Genomic DNA, 17,145 nt, shown 5'->3' with positions numbered 1-17,145 from the left:
GAAAACTTGCGGAACTGGTGTGCTGACAGGGAATTACAGCATTCATTCATTCATTCATTCATTCATTTTTTCTTCCTGGAAGGAAATGTGTGATTTGTGCCTAAAATTCACCACTATCACCGATAGCCACTGTCTTGGTGATAACTATACCAGAAAATGTTTCAACTTGAAAGTGCCACCATGAAATATATTGAATAGATTTAGCTATGAGCCTCTCTTCCAAGTTTTTTTTTTTAAAAAAATCCTTCCAGTGTTTTCTTTAAATAAATATTTGTTCTAAGAGAGAGCTGACATTTGGCGTCCCCCGGGGCCCATTCTATCCCCCATGCTATTTAACATTTACATGAAGCCGTTGGGAGAGATCATCCGGAGACATGGGTTGTGGTGTTATCAGTATGCTGATGACACCCAGATTTATCTCTCCATGCCTCCGACTGTTACAGTGACTAAGGACGGCATCTCTCCTCTGGATGCCTGCCTAGGGTCAGTAATGGGCTGGATGAGGGAAAACAAGCTCAAGCTGAATACAGAGAAAATGGAGGTACTTGTGATAGGTACCCCAAGTCCAGGGATGGAGATTTGTCAACCAGCCCTGGACGGGGTCTAGGACAAAGTTCGCAGTTTGGGAGTACTCCTGGACTCATCTCTACAGTTATCATCTCAAGTGGATGTGATGGCCAGGAGTGCTTGGTACTAGCTTTGGCTGATATGCCAACTGTGTCCCTACCTGGACTGAAAAGACCTTGAAACAGTGGTACATGCACTGGTAATCTCTCATCTTGATTTCTGTAATGCGCTTTACATAGGGCTACCTGTGTACCAAGTTCGGAAGCTTCAGCTAGTTCAAAATGTGGCAGCCAGACTGGTCACTGGAACATCTAGGTCAGACCACATAACATCAGTTCTAAAATCCCTTCATTGGCTCCCAATTAGCTTCCGAGTGCAATACAAAGTGTTGGTTATTACCTTTAAAACCCTACATGGCTTGGGCCCGAGTTACTTGAGGGAATGCCTCTTCCTACACAATCTCCCCTGCACTCTCAGAACATCTGGGAAGAATGTATTAGAATACTCAAAAACCAGATTAACAACAACTTCTCACAGAGCGTATACAGCCATAGCCCTTACGTTATGGAACAACTTGCCAGAAGAGATCCGTCTTATTACCACCTTAGATGCCTTTAGGAAGGCACTAAAAACGGATCTCTTCTGGCGGGCTTACTCACCCAATCTTCTATGTGGAACCTAAAGGAAATCCTACTTTTGGCTGTAATACTGCATGTTAGTTGATGTTTTTATTGTCTTGAATTGTATTTTTAAATGATGATATTTTATAGTAATTTAGATGTTATTGTGGTTTTATGCTTGTAATCCTGCTTTGATCCATTGGGAGAGGTGGGAAATAGAAATAAAATTTTATATTATTATTATTATTATTATTATTATTAGATAAGCAAGAAGCAACAAAGCTGTTCCAGGAAGATTTAAGGGCCCTTTCCTGCAACAAAAATACAGTACTATGATTCCACTTTAATTGCCAAGGCTACATCCTATGCAATGCTGGGAGTTTTAATTTAAGAAGGTACTAGAGATCACACTCTGAAGATACCAGATCCTATCTGATCTTGGAAGCTAAGCAGCATCAGCCCTGGTTAGTACTTGGATGGGAAATTACCAATGAATACTAGGTGCTGTGAAATGTATTTCAGAGGAAGGAACAGGGAAATTTTCCTTGCCTAAGAAAAATCTCTGAAATTCATGGGGGTCACCATAAATTCACAAGTTAGAGTGGACTCTTGATGTCCATGGGCTTGCCATCCATAGATTTAAGCATTCACAGATGGCAAGCTCCATTACTTTCATTGGGTGTTTCTGCATGCAACCATGTTAGTGGCCACATGCACATTGTGCCCACCATTAAGGGCATTGGGACTAGAGGTCCTGCATTTTTCCTTATCTGTAGTGGGGTCCAGAACAGATTCCCTGCACATATGAAGGGCAGACTGTACTTGGCGCACGCGCGCGCACACACACACACACACACACAGAGAGAGAGAGAGAGAGAGAGATCACTGGCTCAGAATTTTATAATCCTGCCCTATTAAATTATAAATCTCAGGATTCCATAGCATTAAACCATGAAAGTTAAAGAAGAATAATTGTATGAAGAAGTGTTATTGTTTAATATGAAAGGGTCCCTCCCTGCTTCCTCCCTGAAAGCCGTGTTGATTATTTAGTCTTAGAATCCCAATAGGTTTAGTCAGCCAATGAGATGTGTGTTCATTTTATTTTTAAAATAACTGTCTACTTCTAAATTTCTCTCTTCTTCTAAGAAGAAATAGTTTAGCTTCTTTGACACCTTTCCCTACCAATCCAGATGGACACCAATCAGTGCTGACCCTGTGCCAAACTGCTTAGTAGGAACACATTAATTTAAGAGTAAAAAGAAAGCTATGAACAAGAAGCTAATCCTTCTCCATAAGGGAATCAGCTTGGTTTCTTGTGTATGCTGAACATAAGTTATTATATGTAGATGATGGTGGTTTATCACTATCCATATATACAAATGGTGCCTTGCAGCTTGTCCTACCTTACAGGTTTCGAAGTGCAGACCATTTATCACAATTACACTGAACAACAGCAATTCTGAATGCTTATAAAATTCAATTCCTGAAACTCTATAAGAGATTCAACCTGGAAGGGAAACAGCCAACAGATACTGTATGGTCACTGTGTTTGATTATTTTTCAAAAGTGGGATGATCTGTACAAACCCTGAGTTACTAAACCATTGTACACAACTGCCATTAAAAATAAAATAAGATTGGTTTTGTCGTATGTACTCAGTAAGAGCCAGGGGACATACAAGAATATGTATCTCTTCATCTTCCATTTTTATTTTTTGTGTGTTGTTTTTAGAGGCATCCAGTAAATAATGTCTTCTCATATTTGGACAGTGAGCTCAGCTTCTTCTTTAAAAAAAACCATAAACAAAAAACTTAAAATATTATGTAATCTTTATCCACCAATAACTCCTTTTGAGAAGTGGAAAGACACACACACACACACGAAAAAAAAATTGGCAAGAAGGGAGGGAGGAAAAGTTGGTGCAATTACCTCTGAAGCGTGTGCCAGAAAAGAAACCAAAACAAAAAGTGCAATTCTAATTTTGCCCTGTTACATGTATCATGGCACTGAACTCAGCTGGTCTGGAGAGACAGTCTGTACCATAGGACTGCTTTGAACCACAGCTTTTCCTTGTTCTAAAACCCAGTTGCCAATATCCCCATTTTTTACATAATCCTTACATTTGTTAAAGCCCTATGGAAGGCCAATGAATATTGCTGTGACCACACATAAAATAAAATATATTTCAATCAAGATTTTTTAAAAAAAAATTGGAGTAAAATGTACTTAAACACTGATGACAAGTATGCCAGTTAGTCAATATGGATAGGGAAAATTTCAATATTTATTAACTACCAGGTTTATACTTTGTTTCAGGGGCCAGCAAAGAGGAATTAAAATTTATTAAATCTGTACCACTTTGTAGTGAAGATCAGAGAGATAATAAAATGGAATAAAGCAGAAAGTGCTATTCAAGTTAGTGAACTGGGAAGAAAGACTTTACTATTTCTAATTTATCTTGTCACAAAAATAATCAGCTGGTATTAAATGGTACCCTGTTCTAAGTGAACAGTTACTCCAAAGTATAAGGATTAATGACACTATCCAATTGACTTCTGATTTTACTCTTTAACAATCCTTTAGACACTCTGATTTTCCAATTACCTTATGTCAAACAAATAGGCGTGACTCACAAAGGGTAATTAATACAGATGTTAGAAAAGAAGAGCAGATACTTTGAAAGTACCTGATGCAATCCTTGTTTTAAACTGAAGAACAAAAGCAAGGGGATGGCTGAAAGAAGGGTTATTCTGATCCTGAAATTCATCTCAGGACTAATCATTAGTTTGGAGACTAACAGTATGACAATTGTTTCAGATGGTAAGAAAATGGAAGATCTTATCCCTTACCACCATTTAATTATTGTAGAACGATTTTGTTTTACTGACCCAAAGTCCTTATTTACTTTTAATGGATTAAAATACACATCCTACTAAGTTTTTAAGCCACACATTAAGAACATATGAAGTAGTGAGTGAGATCTTGTATGCATCTAGTTCATTGTTATCTACTCATTAGCTCCAGAGGTCTCTAGGATTTTAGGCAGATTCCTTATAACTCTGTCTGGAGATAAAAGATTCCTAATATCTGTCTGTCTGTCTGTTTAGTCTATTTACTTATATCCCACATTTCTCCCAATATAGAACACAAGGCAGCCCACAATCTACATTAAATCAAAATAAAGTTAAAGCAAAGTGTTTGAAATTGTGGGACTGTACAAACAGCCCGTTCAGGGGCGGCTCCATTCCAGGGTAAACAGATTTGTGACTGTGAGAGCAAAGGGAACAGAGAAGAGACATATAACTAAGCAAATTATTTAGTTCTATAATACATTAATGTGTACATGATGCAATACAAAATAAAACAAAACTGTCAAAGGTATATAAGCAAGAGAGAGAGAGAGAGAGAGAGGAGGAGGAGGAGGAGGAGGAGGAGGTAGAAACACACACACACACACAGATTGTCCAAATACGTAGGGTAATCTATATGCACAAATTTAAGTGAAAGTCCAAAGTTTTAGGACTTTATCTTTAACTGAGATTTTAAAAGGAGCAATGCTCAGCATTTGGGAAGACAATTTCAAGAACATGGAGAAACACAAGGGGAAAGGTGAAGGCAATCTCATGAGGAGGAGATCATTAAACACTGAGGTCACAGAATGAGGATTGTGTGAAGGGCAATAAGAAGAAATAAAGGTTGGGTGGGGAAGCTCAGTCATGTTGGTCTTTAAAAGATTATAGACAACTGATGAAAGAATGTCCAAAGTGGAGTGACATGGCCAAAACAATGAGCCAGAAAGATAATCTTAACAGCAGAATATTGAACAGAAACAAGAAAAATAAGATGAGTTTACAGAAAACTTGTCAGGAGGAGATTAAAATAACCAAGATAAGAAATGTCCAGGTCTTTGTAGAGGACACAGGTACAAAAGGTCTGCTTCTGGTAGTGTTTTAAAGAGAAAAGTGACATGACCTAGATGCAGTTCAGTGTGAGGAGCAAGACAGTTCAATGTGAGGAACAAAAGATGAGAAGCAGTAAAAAAATAAGACCAAGACAACATGTTTTCTTCCACAGAGTAGAAGGGAACATTCATTATTAGCAGCAATAGAGAACTTACATTGTGAAGAAACCTTTGGAGGAAAAATAAGCAATTACGTCTTTGCCATTTTTAGTTTCAAATGCTTATCCAAGTACTAACTAACTCTGTCCAGTTTCTGAAATCAGATAGAACAGGTGTGGTCATGATGCTGATCTGCACTTTGTATTACAAACTTTGCATTAGGGGACGTGGTTTACCATTTGTATTCGACAACGATTTTGCATGTGCAGGTATCAGACCTGGTCAGAAATTAGGCTAATGTAAATCAGCTCACTAGTTTCCATCAATGCATTGAATGTTTTCAGTTCTGCACTTACAATTTCCTTTGCTGTGGGAGACAAGAACCACTGGATGCCATCCCTTTTCTCATAGCCTATTTTTCTGTTAGAATGCAATCCCACACATTTCAGTTACAGAATGTTGCTGACAAATACTAAGATTTTTAGAGAAAGCAATGAGGAAAGTATGAACTAGCCAGTGTATGTGAAAATGGTAGCAGAATAAATTCTGCCAGAATAAACTCTGTCAGATGATCAAAAGGATACTGATATGTATCAATGCACTGGAAGTTTGAAATGACAGATAAAAGAAGCTAAAACCTTATTAGAAGGAAAATGGATTTAAAAGACAGAAGGACAGAACAAGAAACAAAACATTTCAACAGTGTGGCCATCTCACAACACTGAGTGATTGCACAAGAATACATTAAGAATATCATTGTTTGTGGATTATGGAGAATGAAATTCTGGAACAGTAGTACTTGTTCTGATTTACAAGCCAACTGTTTTATCTTGGAAAGACATAGGAGCACAAAAGAAAAAACACACTAACAAAACAAACTACCTATTGTAGCATCATAGTTAACTAAGTGACATCAGTGCCATGACTTCAGTGTTATAACCAAGTAGAGTAGTATATGTTAATAATTAATGAAAGATTACAGAATAAATAAGCATAGAGCTTCTTCAGAAAGAAGCATATAGAGTAACCAAATTTTGTTGCGAAACCATGCAAGAAATACACTGTTTTGTGATTCTTTTTCTGGCTATTGCTTACCAAAAACTTCTAAAATTAGTTACAATCCAAGATACCTGAAAAACTTTTCATGCTGTTCCTGAAGACCAACAGGGCTAGGATAAGGTGGTTTTCTCATTACAGGGAATAGGAGCATGAACCTCCCCCCCACCTCCTTTGAGTAGCTTGAGTAGCAACCAGTTGTTGCTGTTATTTGCTTTCAACTCATTTTCAACTTACAGTTACCCTAAGGGGGACTTATACTTGAGTTTTCTTGGAAAGATTTATTCAGAGGTTTGTCACTGCCTTTCTCTATGCCTGGGAAAGTGTGATTTATCCAAGGTCACCCATCTGGGTTTCTGTGGCTGAGTGGGGTTTAGAATCTTGGTTTTTCAGAATCCTAGACTAACACTCAAACTGCTACAACATGTTGGTTCTCAAAAATATATGGCTATAAAGCTCATAACTAGCACTTTAATTCTGGCTGGAAAGTAAATTTCCAAAATGGTGAAAACTACTAAACATTATCACTGCTCATCTTTCTAGATATCTTTATCTTTTGAACATGTTCAACAAATGGAAGTAATATCCCTTTAGGTGTATGGATTTGTTCTCCTCATAGACCATGGCCATCTCTGCCTTGTTAGGGTTACTCTTCAACTTATTAAGTTCTATTCAGTCCATTACCAATTTATTTATTTGATTTCTATCACACCTTTTGTCACAACAACTAGAACTTGGATGCCAGGAGACAAAAGCAATTATCATGTTATATATACACACCAGCACATCTCTAATTACATAGTACATTTGTATAGTATTTTATTATTGATTTAAAACATCTATATTCTGCATTTCCCAAAAATTCAAGGCAGCCGAAGAGATAAGGTTATTTTAAAATCCAATAATGATACACCTATGATACAGTAAAACAATATAACACAATTATTGAAAACAAGGAACAGCCTAGCAATATCCAGTCAGATAAAACATTAAGAACAGCAGCAAAAACTCATGAGTCACTGTTCACTAAAATCACTTCATTCTGAAATATAATGTGCTTGCTGTACACTGGTATGCAGATTGCACAGCTCTATTAAAGGATTCAAGGAGGATAAAACTATCAATGGTTACTTGTCATGAAGGATATATGCTATCTCCAAGATCAGAGATAATATGTCTCTCAACGCACGTTTACGGCCCTGTAGGAGTCAAGAATGGAAATTTATTGTTCTTGTACATTTTGGACAGAATAGTGGACTACACATGGAATTGGCCTTACGTCTTGTAATGAAACTGATTTACTATAATTATATATCATAAGAACATAGGTCAATATTCAACAGCGTCATTCCACTATTGCAGACAACATTTTGCTTGTGGCCACCTCATTCTGGAGAGGGAATGCATTTTCTAGTTGCATAATGGGTTGCAGAACCAGTTGCTCCACTAGGTACATGAGAACAAGTGTGTTCCTGCTTACACAACTGAAAAAACCAACTGAATTCCATTAGCACGTATTTTCCTCTGCTAATATTACACTGGAGTTAGAGTGTAAGAAGAATCATGGTGGATCAGACCAAAGGCCTATGCAGTCCAGCGTTCTGTTCACACTGCCTGTACAGAGATCAGCCCGCTGTCTATGGGAAGCCAATCTGTAGGAAACATGTAGCAGCATGCCCTGCTCCCCTTTACTAGCACCATCCCCATTATGAGGATGAAGCCAGTTTTGTGAAAAACATTTGGAAGATCACACAAATGAATGTGGATAATCCTCTGATTTTACTATTGCAGAAGGTGTTGGTGTTGGCTTTCTAAGGAACATTAATTTTGTTAATTCAACATTGCAGAAAGGAATATTGGCTAGCTGCTGGGTAAGTCATCATAAACAACTGGCCATTATAAAATTGCTTAAGTAATAGAGAAATAGATCAGTCAAGTGTAATCATCACTTATCAATTGTTACAGGATGATTGATTGGTTAGAAAGTTCCCATAGACTGTAAGCAATGACTTTAAAGTAATTTGCCCTCATAAAGCAGTCAGTAGCTTAGGGGCAGCTGTACTTTTGGAATGACTTAATGTCTTCTAACCAATATCTTACACTACATTCATCTGAGTGAAAAGATCCTTTGGGTTCTATAATTCTTGCTGTAGTATGAATTATAATGAAGCAGGTCTAACCCCTGTCTTTCACTTCTGCATAAAATTATTCCAAGCTATTATACATAAGGTCAACCTAAATCTGCAGAGATTGTGCTTTCACTCTTCCACTGAAATATGGCTGTACAACTAAGAAAAAACAAACCTTGGCTCTGTCAGGTTCATTGTCACTCTGGATTTTGACTGCAGGTACAGCCTTGTCTTTTGAGTTCAGCTGTCAGTCCTGGCTGGCTTCTACAGGTCACAGATGGGCATTAGGGAGCTGACAAACATACCAGTTTAGAAGAAGGGGCATGAGCTATTGCTTTGGAATAACGAATTATTGCAGGATAAATTGCCCTTAATATCTCAGTAGAAGGACTTGTGTAAGATCCAGAGCTAGGAAAAGTTACTTGTTTGGATGACAGCCCACAGAATATCTCACCCAGCATGGTCAGTGGCTATGTGAACAATGGGATTCTGGGAATTATAATAGAATGAAAACATTTTCCCAGGTTCTGGCAAGATCTCTGACTCAGATTTAAACAGTAAGATTGTTGAAAATCTTGGCATTACAGTTGGCCTTCCACATTTGTGGCTTTGACTTTTGCGGATTTCATTATTTCGGTTTTGTCTAGGAATCTCTATGTCCTCCAGTGTAATTTGGTCAAATGATGACAAAGCTGTGCTTAAGCTTAGACATTCCTAGAGAAAATACTTTTCTAGGTATTTTGTACATCCTCCAGCATGACTCTATGCTCAACCTGTGGCAGATGTTGACCACAGAGTTGAACTGGAGGCTCTAGAGATTCCTAGAGAGATGTTCTCTTAGGTAAAAATAATAGTTTTTATTTTGTGTTTTTTCAACATTCATGGGGATCCCTTACCCCTAACTCCAGTGAATATGGAGGGACCTCTGTATTACTAAACTATCTTTTGACATAGAGACTGTAGGAAAGGATGCTCCCTAAGATTATGTGGCAGGGAAAAAAGTGATCCTGCTGGCATCCTACCATGTGAGAGTGCCAGGATTATGGACCGGAGATATGAGGTGGTGATTGGTCATTCAGGCATTATGTAAGAGAACCTCCCTTTATTGGAGACTTGGGCATAATTTGCACTGCAGAAATAATGGAATTTGACACTACTTTAACTGCCAAGACTCTGTGCTGTGGAATTCTGGGATTTGCAGTTTTCTAAGATATTTAGCTTGCTCTGACAGAGAGCTGTGGTGCTATGACAATTCTCAGAATTCCATTGCATTGAGCCATGGCAGTTGAAGTGGTGTCAAACTGCATTATTTCTGCAGTGAGATAAGATCTGAGTTCACCAATCTAAATTTGGCTAGAGATTTGGATGTTTATTGAAAAGCTTTTGAAGAAACAGAGGGAATCAAGACAGTCCAACTCCACTCTTCTCTAAGGCAGGTGGACTAGTGGTGATATGGAAAGATTTCCTAGGAGGCATGGTAAGGATTCCACAAAGGTTTTTCATCCATAATGATGGATGCAGAGGAAACTACTAGATTCACTGATCTGAAGACAGCAAATCTCCTCTTGATTTTTTACCACCACGTCTCCTTTGTCTTTTCTAAATTGAATGAGATCTCTCCTGGTGATGGATCCTGTCTACCCAGAGGCTTGGCACTGACAGAGCTCCTGTGCAATAAAGCAGTTATAGGATGATTCACTATTCATGAGCTGCCCATGAATTGACAGACAATCACTGACATGGCTCACTAGTTCTGGAGAGGAGTTGCTATTGAAGATGATGACAGTAGATGATACTCAGCAGAACTGGGAACCTACTATGATGAGGATTATTTCTCTGCTGCCTTTAATCTTAAAGTGGGACATCAGTCTTAATTTGGAAGTGCCAGGGACCAATGCACCTGGCTAATCATGGAGATTTTCCTGTGCAATATGTTGGGATCACAGATTCTCTCCTCCACACTGGTTTCATACAGTAGTCACATTATATGAAGCAGCACACTAGTTCAATTCCAGTTTTGGTATGTTTCTTTGTTCCACTCCTTTTACACAAGCTCAATGTCTGCAATAATTAATTTGCTATCTAACCTGCAATTGTTATGATAATGTTGATTTGCAGAGGATTCAGAGTAAGAGGTAATTATCTACTTGTAAAGGTATCATTTCATCCATTAGTACACTGTAATTACTAAGGTACTGCATTGTTAAACAGAAGAAACATAATGTGACAGACAGTACTATCTTTGAAATTTGCATTTCTGATCAAAAGTTTTAGAAACAACACCACAAATTAACTGCTATATTAATTAATTATTTTTAATGCAGGAGGAGACATGCATATGCATAAACACCCTCAAAATACACTTCTATATTACTGAGGTAGCAACAGAGAAGCATTGCCACATTGCCTGGACCTCTTGATAGCTTTCAATACCATCCAATATGGTATACTTCTTACAGCAGGATTTGGCATTAGTGGCACTTGTACTTAAATAACTCCAGTCTTCCCTATCAGGTTGTGTACAGAAGATAATCCTGTGAGAGCCACTGTCTTCAGCTTGTGGCATCCTTTATGCTTTTCTATATGAAGCTGCTTGGAAAGGCCATCCAGATTTTTGGAGGGAGCTCTTATCAATATACTGGTAACACTACATTCTAATAATAATAATAATAATAATAATAATAATAATAATAATAATAATAATTTATTTTTAGCCTGCCTTTTCTGGTGGATCAAGGTGAATCACAAAATAAACAATGTTGTTCCTTGTCACCTAATAAACACCTCAAACCCCCCCCCCCCCATATTGCCTGAGTTTGATAATGGTATGAATGAGGGTGGAAAAAAACCTGAATCTTGACAACATGGGGGTACGATTTGTCAACATAGCTTTGAGAGTAGGATTTAGCTTTTTCTGCAAGGGGTGCCGCTCCCACTGAAAGATCAGGTTTTAACCTGGGAGTGTTACCTGACCTATACTATCCCTGGATTACTAAGTAGTTAGGCGGTACAGAGTACATTTGTATAATTTATTCTACTGTGTCAGCTCTGACCTCTGCTGATTCTGTCTAAATTGGCAAGCCATCCATGACAAGGGGGTCGAGCAGTTGGGGCAAAAGGAGAAGCCAGAGGCTGCTCTCACCCCAATCGCTCCCCATTCAGTGTGGTCCCGAGACCACAATGGACCACCAGCAAGGAGTGCTTCTTTTGCACTCCTTTTGCGGCTAGGTTTGGGCCACCTTAGGTAGCTGTGGCACTGCTTTGGCCTGATCCGGGGGCATGTATCATCTGGATCAGGCCATAGCCGGCGCTTTTGGCCCGTCTATTTCGGACCAACTTGCTCTAGGTAGAGCTATGTTTGGGTGTCCAGAGGACTTTACGCATTACATAATTGCTATGATTCCTATTTAACTGCCATGGCAGTTTTTTTTAATTTGCTTTAACAACTTCACATCTTGCCAAATTTTCATTTTAACCACATGAAATTATGTACATGTAAATACAGTTAGTCTGTGTGCGTGATATTGTAATCTAAAGGTATAATTTAAATTTTGCTAGTTGCTTATGTCACATCTGTTACCGTTACATTCAATGATCTGTGGGATATTTATTATAATTTATGTAATTTATGTAACATTAGTACAGAACACATTACTAAAGATTCTACATGGTGTGGAATGGGAGGAGGTCAATGGGGGAGGTGACATCATGAGTTACTGCACTGGGTGACAGCAACCCTAGTGATGAAACTGGGTCTGGGATCTGATAAAAGAAAAGAAAAAAATGCTTATAAAAGTAGTTGATAAATTCCAATAAATTATGTTATTATTTATTAATCCTCTCTTTAAATAAATAAATTTATTTTGGGACTGTGCTTTGAAAATGGAAGTTTTCAAGTGGCAGCATTTGCCAGCACCAGATAAAATAGATGTTTGCACTTGACTTTCATACGTGTCCTTTGTTAAACAGGCAGTGCTGTACCAGTGCAATCTTGTATACACTGTTCTCTTGTTAATCTGAACTGCTTATTTTGAGTGTTGGTTAAATAAATGAAGTTGCACTATGTAAATAAGCAAAAATGAAGTTTAATTTCCCAGCTCTTAATCCTCGCTTAATGAAAGCTATGATCTCTCATCCTCCGTGACATCTCCTTGCTAAAGAACTAATTGTAAAATGATGACTGAAGTCCTTCCAGCTCCAAAAAATAAGTCTTCAAAACACATTTCTCATGGGGAAATTGTTAAAGCCATACTTTAAGGCCATTAATACAAGATAAAACAATCAAAATTATACAGCAGGGAAGAGCATTGTAATGGGATCGGAACAGAATCAATCATATTACTATTTCCCCCTCGTAATTTCCATAATTCTGTGGGTGCCTGATTTGTGCAATGGGGGAAAAATACAATAACATGTAGGAATTCGCTTTCCAACTTAAAATCAGGTACTAAGAAACCTTAAAATCTTGATTTGCACACCCATCACTGAGTACAATTATAAGGTCTTAAATACATAAATACTAGTATTCAAGTCCAATAAACTTAAAAATTGGAGCTCAGTGGCAGTTTGACAGTGGAATTGCGTTATAAGGGAAGGCGAGATTGATGCGTAATATCTATCTCTCCTTCCATCCACTCTCCTAACCAAAAAGATCTGAGGGTCAGTCCAACTGTACCACAAACCGGCTCCTGGTGCAATGCCAGGTCTGTCAAAAATAAGAGCCCACATAATTTACGATCTATTAGATGATAAGAGCTGCAACCTGGCTTGCATTACTGAGACCTGGCCTGGGGCCTGAAGGTGAGAGCTGTGTGGGCACAGGCCCTTCCTGTCGGTTACTCTCAGTTAAGGACCAGACCCGGTGTAGGTGGCGGGGGGGGGGGGGGGAGTTGCCTTGATTCATAAGAACACCCTTTCCCTATCCAGGAACCATGTTCGGCAAACTACCTATATCGAGTGTATCTACCTGACCCTGAAGGCCAGAGACAGTTTGGGGATTCTGTTGGTCTACCGGCCACCCCGTGCGCTAACAGACTCCCTGGCCGAGCTGACTCAGCTGGTCTCGGAGCTGGTGTTGGAGTCCCCTAGGCTTCTTGTCCTGGGGGACCTCAACATCCCCTTCATGGCCAGCCACAGTCCATCAGGTGCGGCTCGGAAGTTCATGGATACCATGACTGCCATGGGCCTGTCTCAATTGGTCATGGGGCCTACGCATTCTGCTGCTAATACGCTCGATATGGTCTTTTCCATGGATATGGAGACTCCATGGGCGGAAGTAACAAATATTTCCGCCTTGTCATGGACGGATCATTTCCTGGTAGAGGCTAAAATCAAGGCATCCACCCAGATCCCTCCCGGGGGTGGTGGACCCATTAGGATGGTCCACCCTCGAAGGCTGATGGAACCCAAAAGGTTCCAAGAAGCCCTAGAGGGGTATATGGTTGGAACTGATGGCGATTCTGTTGATGCCCTGACTACCATCTGGGACACCGATCTCTCCAGGGCTATACACAGTATTGCTCCCAAGCGTCCTCTCAGACCTGCTTCCAAAAAACAGCCCTGGTACACGGAAGATCTCCGGGCAAGGAAGCGGGTTCTGCGACGACTAGAGCGCAAATGGCGGAGACATCAGGACATATCCGACAAGGCACTCCTAGATTCTCTTTTGGAGGACTATGGAGTGGCGATAAGCGCAGCAAAGAACTCCTTCTATGCTGCGCGTATCGCGTCCGTGGAGTCGTGTCCGGCAGAGCTGTTCAGGGTAGTGAGGGAGCTTACTCAGCTCCCCTCCTCCCTGAACTCTATTTTGGAACCATCCAAGGCCTGCTGCGACGAATTTAACAACTTCTTCATGGATAAAACCTCTCGGATAAGGGCTGATCTCGACGCCAGTATTTGTTCAGGAACCAGAGTAGAGGTCTCCAGATCTTCCGTGGACTCAATTGTACTGGATCATTTTGAGTCTGTAAGTACTGAGGAAGTGGACAAGATCCTTAGAAACGTTAGGAAGACAACTTGCTCTCTCGATCCCTGTCCCTCGTGGTTAGCGGCTCAGGGGGGAGCGGTTGTAACCACCATGTTGCACCGCATAATTAATGCATCATTCAGGGAAGGGCTTTTTTATTTATTTATTTATTTATTTAGGTATTTATATCCCACCCTTCAGCCCTAATGGCTCTCAGGGCGGCTTACAATATTATTTTTAATCAGACAGTTCCCTGCCCTCAGGCTTACAATCTAAAAGACATGAAACAAAAGGAGAAGGGAATGATGGAGGGAAAGGGGATGAGGTCCAGTGGTTCTTCTCTCCCTCTAAGGCCTGGACCAAGGCAGATGGATTGGAGGGAGGGCTTTTCCTTCTTCCTGGCTAGTCCTGATGGAACTGGACTTGCCTGGCGAACTCCCTCTCAGGCCGGCAGATGGCAGTTGTGGAGGACGGAGTCTCCTTCCTTCAGGCTTAGTCCTGATGGAGCTGGACTTGCCTGGCGAACTCCCTCTCAGGCCGGCAGATGGCAGTTTTGGAGCTTTTTCCATCCAGCTTAAAATTGACCATAGTAAAACTGCTGCTAAAAAAGCCCTCCCTAGACCCCCTGATGCATAATAATTATCGGCCTGTTTCGCTACTACCTTTTTTGGGGAAGGTGATCGAGAGGGCAGTTGCAATCCAGCTTCAATCGGTCTTGGATGATACTGATTTTCTAGACCCATTTCAAACCGGGTTCCGGGCGGGCTATGGAGTTGAGACTGCCATGGTTGCCCTGGTCGATGATCTCCGTCTGGGCATGGACAGGGGTAGCGTGTCCCTGTTAGTGCTCTTCGACATCTCAGCGGCTTTCGATACCATTGACCATGATATCCTTCTGGAACGCCTGGGGGAGTTAGGAATCGGGGGCACTGCGCTCCAGTGGTTCTGTTCCTACCTCTCGGGTAGATTCCAGATGGTGCAGCTGGGGGACGTGTGCTCCGATAAGAGGGCACTTACACCTGGTGTCCCTCAAGGAGCCATTCTGTCTCCCATGCTATTCAACATTTACATGAAACCGCTGGGAGAGATCATCCAGAGACACGGGGCGCAGTGTTATCAGTACGCTGATGACACCCAAATATGTTTCTCTGTGTCTCCGACTGATGCAGTGACCAGGGATGGCATCTCTCCTCTAGATGCCTGTCTGGAGTCAGTAATGGGCTGGATGAGGGAAAACAGACCCAGTTTGAATCCAGAGAAAACGGAAGTGCCCGTGATAGGTTCACCAGGCCTGGAGATGGATGTTTGTCCACCTGTCCTAAATGGGGTCACGCTCCCCTTGAAGGACTCCGTTCGCAGTCTGGGGGTGCTCCTGGACTCGTTGCTCCACCTTACATCTCAGGTGGATGCGACAGTCAGGAGCACCTGTTATCAGCTTCGGCTGATACGCCAGTTGCGACCTTACCTGGGCCGGGGGGACCTTGAAACGGTGGTACATGCTCTGGTAACCTCTCGGTTGGACTTCTGTAATGTGCTCTACATGGGGCAACCCTTGTACCATACTCGGAAGCTACAATTGGTTCAGAACATGGCAGCAAGACTGGTCACTGAATCTTCCAGGGCCGGTCATATAACACCTGTCCTTAAAGATCTACATTGGCTGCCCATTCGCTTCCGAGCGCAATACAAGGTGTTGGTTATTACCTATAAAGCCCTAAATGGCTTGGGCCCAGGGTACTTGGAGGACCGCCTCTCTCCATATAATCCACACCGCACACTCAGATTGGCTGGGAAGCAACTATTGAGAGTTCCAGATGCAAAATATTCAACAACATCACAGAGGGCCTTCTCCATCTCGGCCCCACAGCTCTGGAACTCGCTTCCCGGCGAGCTCTGCTCGGCCACCTCCCTCGACCTATTAAGGAAGGGGTTAAAAACCTTCCTTTTCCAGCAGGCTTTCCCCTAGTGTCCCCAATGTAATTTCTGCTCTCCCTTCACTGCTGTTGTATTTTGTGCTAGCTTGGATGTTATTATTTGTAGTTTTATCGAATTTTAATGCTGTTTTCATTGTGTAGTGTATTATGTGGTGTAATTGTACACTTCAGTATACTGTAACCTGCCTTGATCTATGGAAAGGCGGGCTATAAATAAAGATTTTATTATTATTATTATTTATTAAAGCATATACAGTTTTTTTTTTTAAAAATAACATCTTTAAATTTTATGTTTCAGTAATGTTTCTATAATGTTCTGAACAGAGCATCCTGGATCATGGCTCTGAAGGAAGAGAAAACAATGTAAACAAGACAGAAACACAAGGAGACTCCAGGTGAAACTCGCAGAAGGCCAAGTGTGGGAAAGGGCAAGAAAAGAGTGGAGATTATAAGCACCTGGTAACACACCTAACATATCCTGCATTATATTTGGGGCTTCCATATTTTCACATCTGGAGCCAAACATATTCTTAAGAAGTCATAATGACCTTTGGGACACCAGGAGATTTTTCCAAGGGAAAACAACATAGACTCAAAGTCATATGAAGGCCCCAGGTAAGACAAAAGCTAAATGGATTGACTGTCCTCTCATCCCGTTGCTGGCTCTCCACATATCTTCTCACACTAAAACAAAGGCAAAGGTGAGTAAGCCAATTTGGTCATACAATTTTAACCTTAAATTGTTTATTTTTTGTGGGGGGGGGGGGGGGGGGGGGTATTTTGTATATATGGTGTATTCTTTTAACATTGTAAG

At 40.7% G+C, this 17,145-nt stretch overlaps 1 protein-coding gene across 2 annotated transcripts in view; it reads right to left on the bottom strand.

Moving 5' to 3' along the window:
• The window catches only part of NKAIN3 (sodium/potassium transporting ATPase interacting 3), a 309,732-nt gene that overhangs the window by 90,065 nt on the left and 202,522 nt on the right, over nucleotides 1-17,145 (bottom strand). The window lies entirely within an intron of this gene.

This window comes from Sceloporus undulatus, chromosome 4 (assembly GCF_019175285.1).
Source record: "Sceloporus undulatus isolate JIND9_A2432 ecotype Alabama chromosome 4, SceUnd_v1.1, whole genome shotgun sequence".
Classification (NCBI taxonomy): domain Eukaryota; kingdom Metazoa; phylum Chordata; class Lepidosauria; order Squamata; family Phrynosomatidae; genus Sceloporus; species Sceloporus undulatus.
Note: the sequence above shows the minus strand (reverse complement) of the source record. Positions and strands in the feature narration are given on the sequence as shown.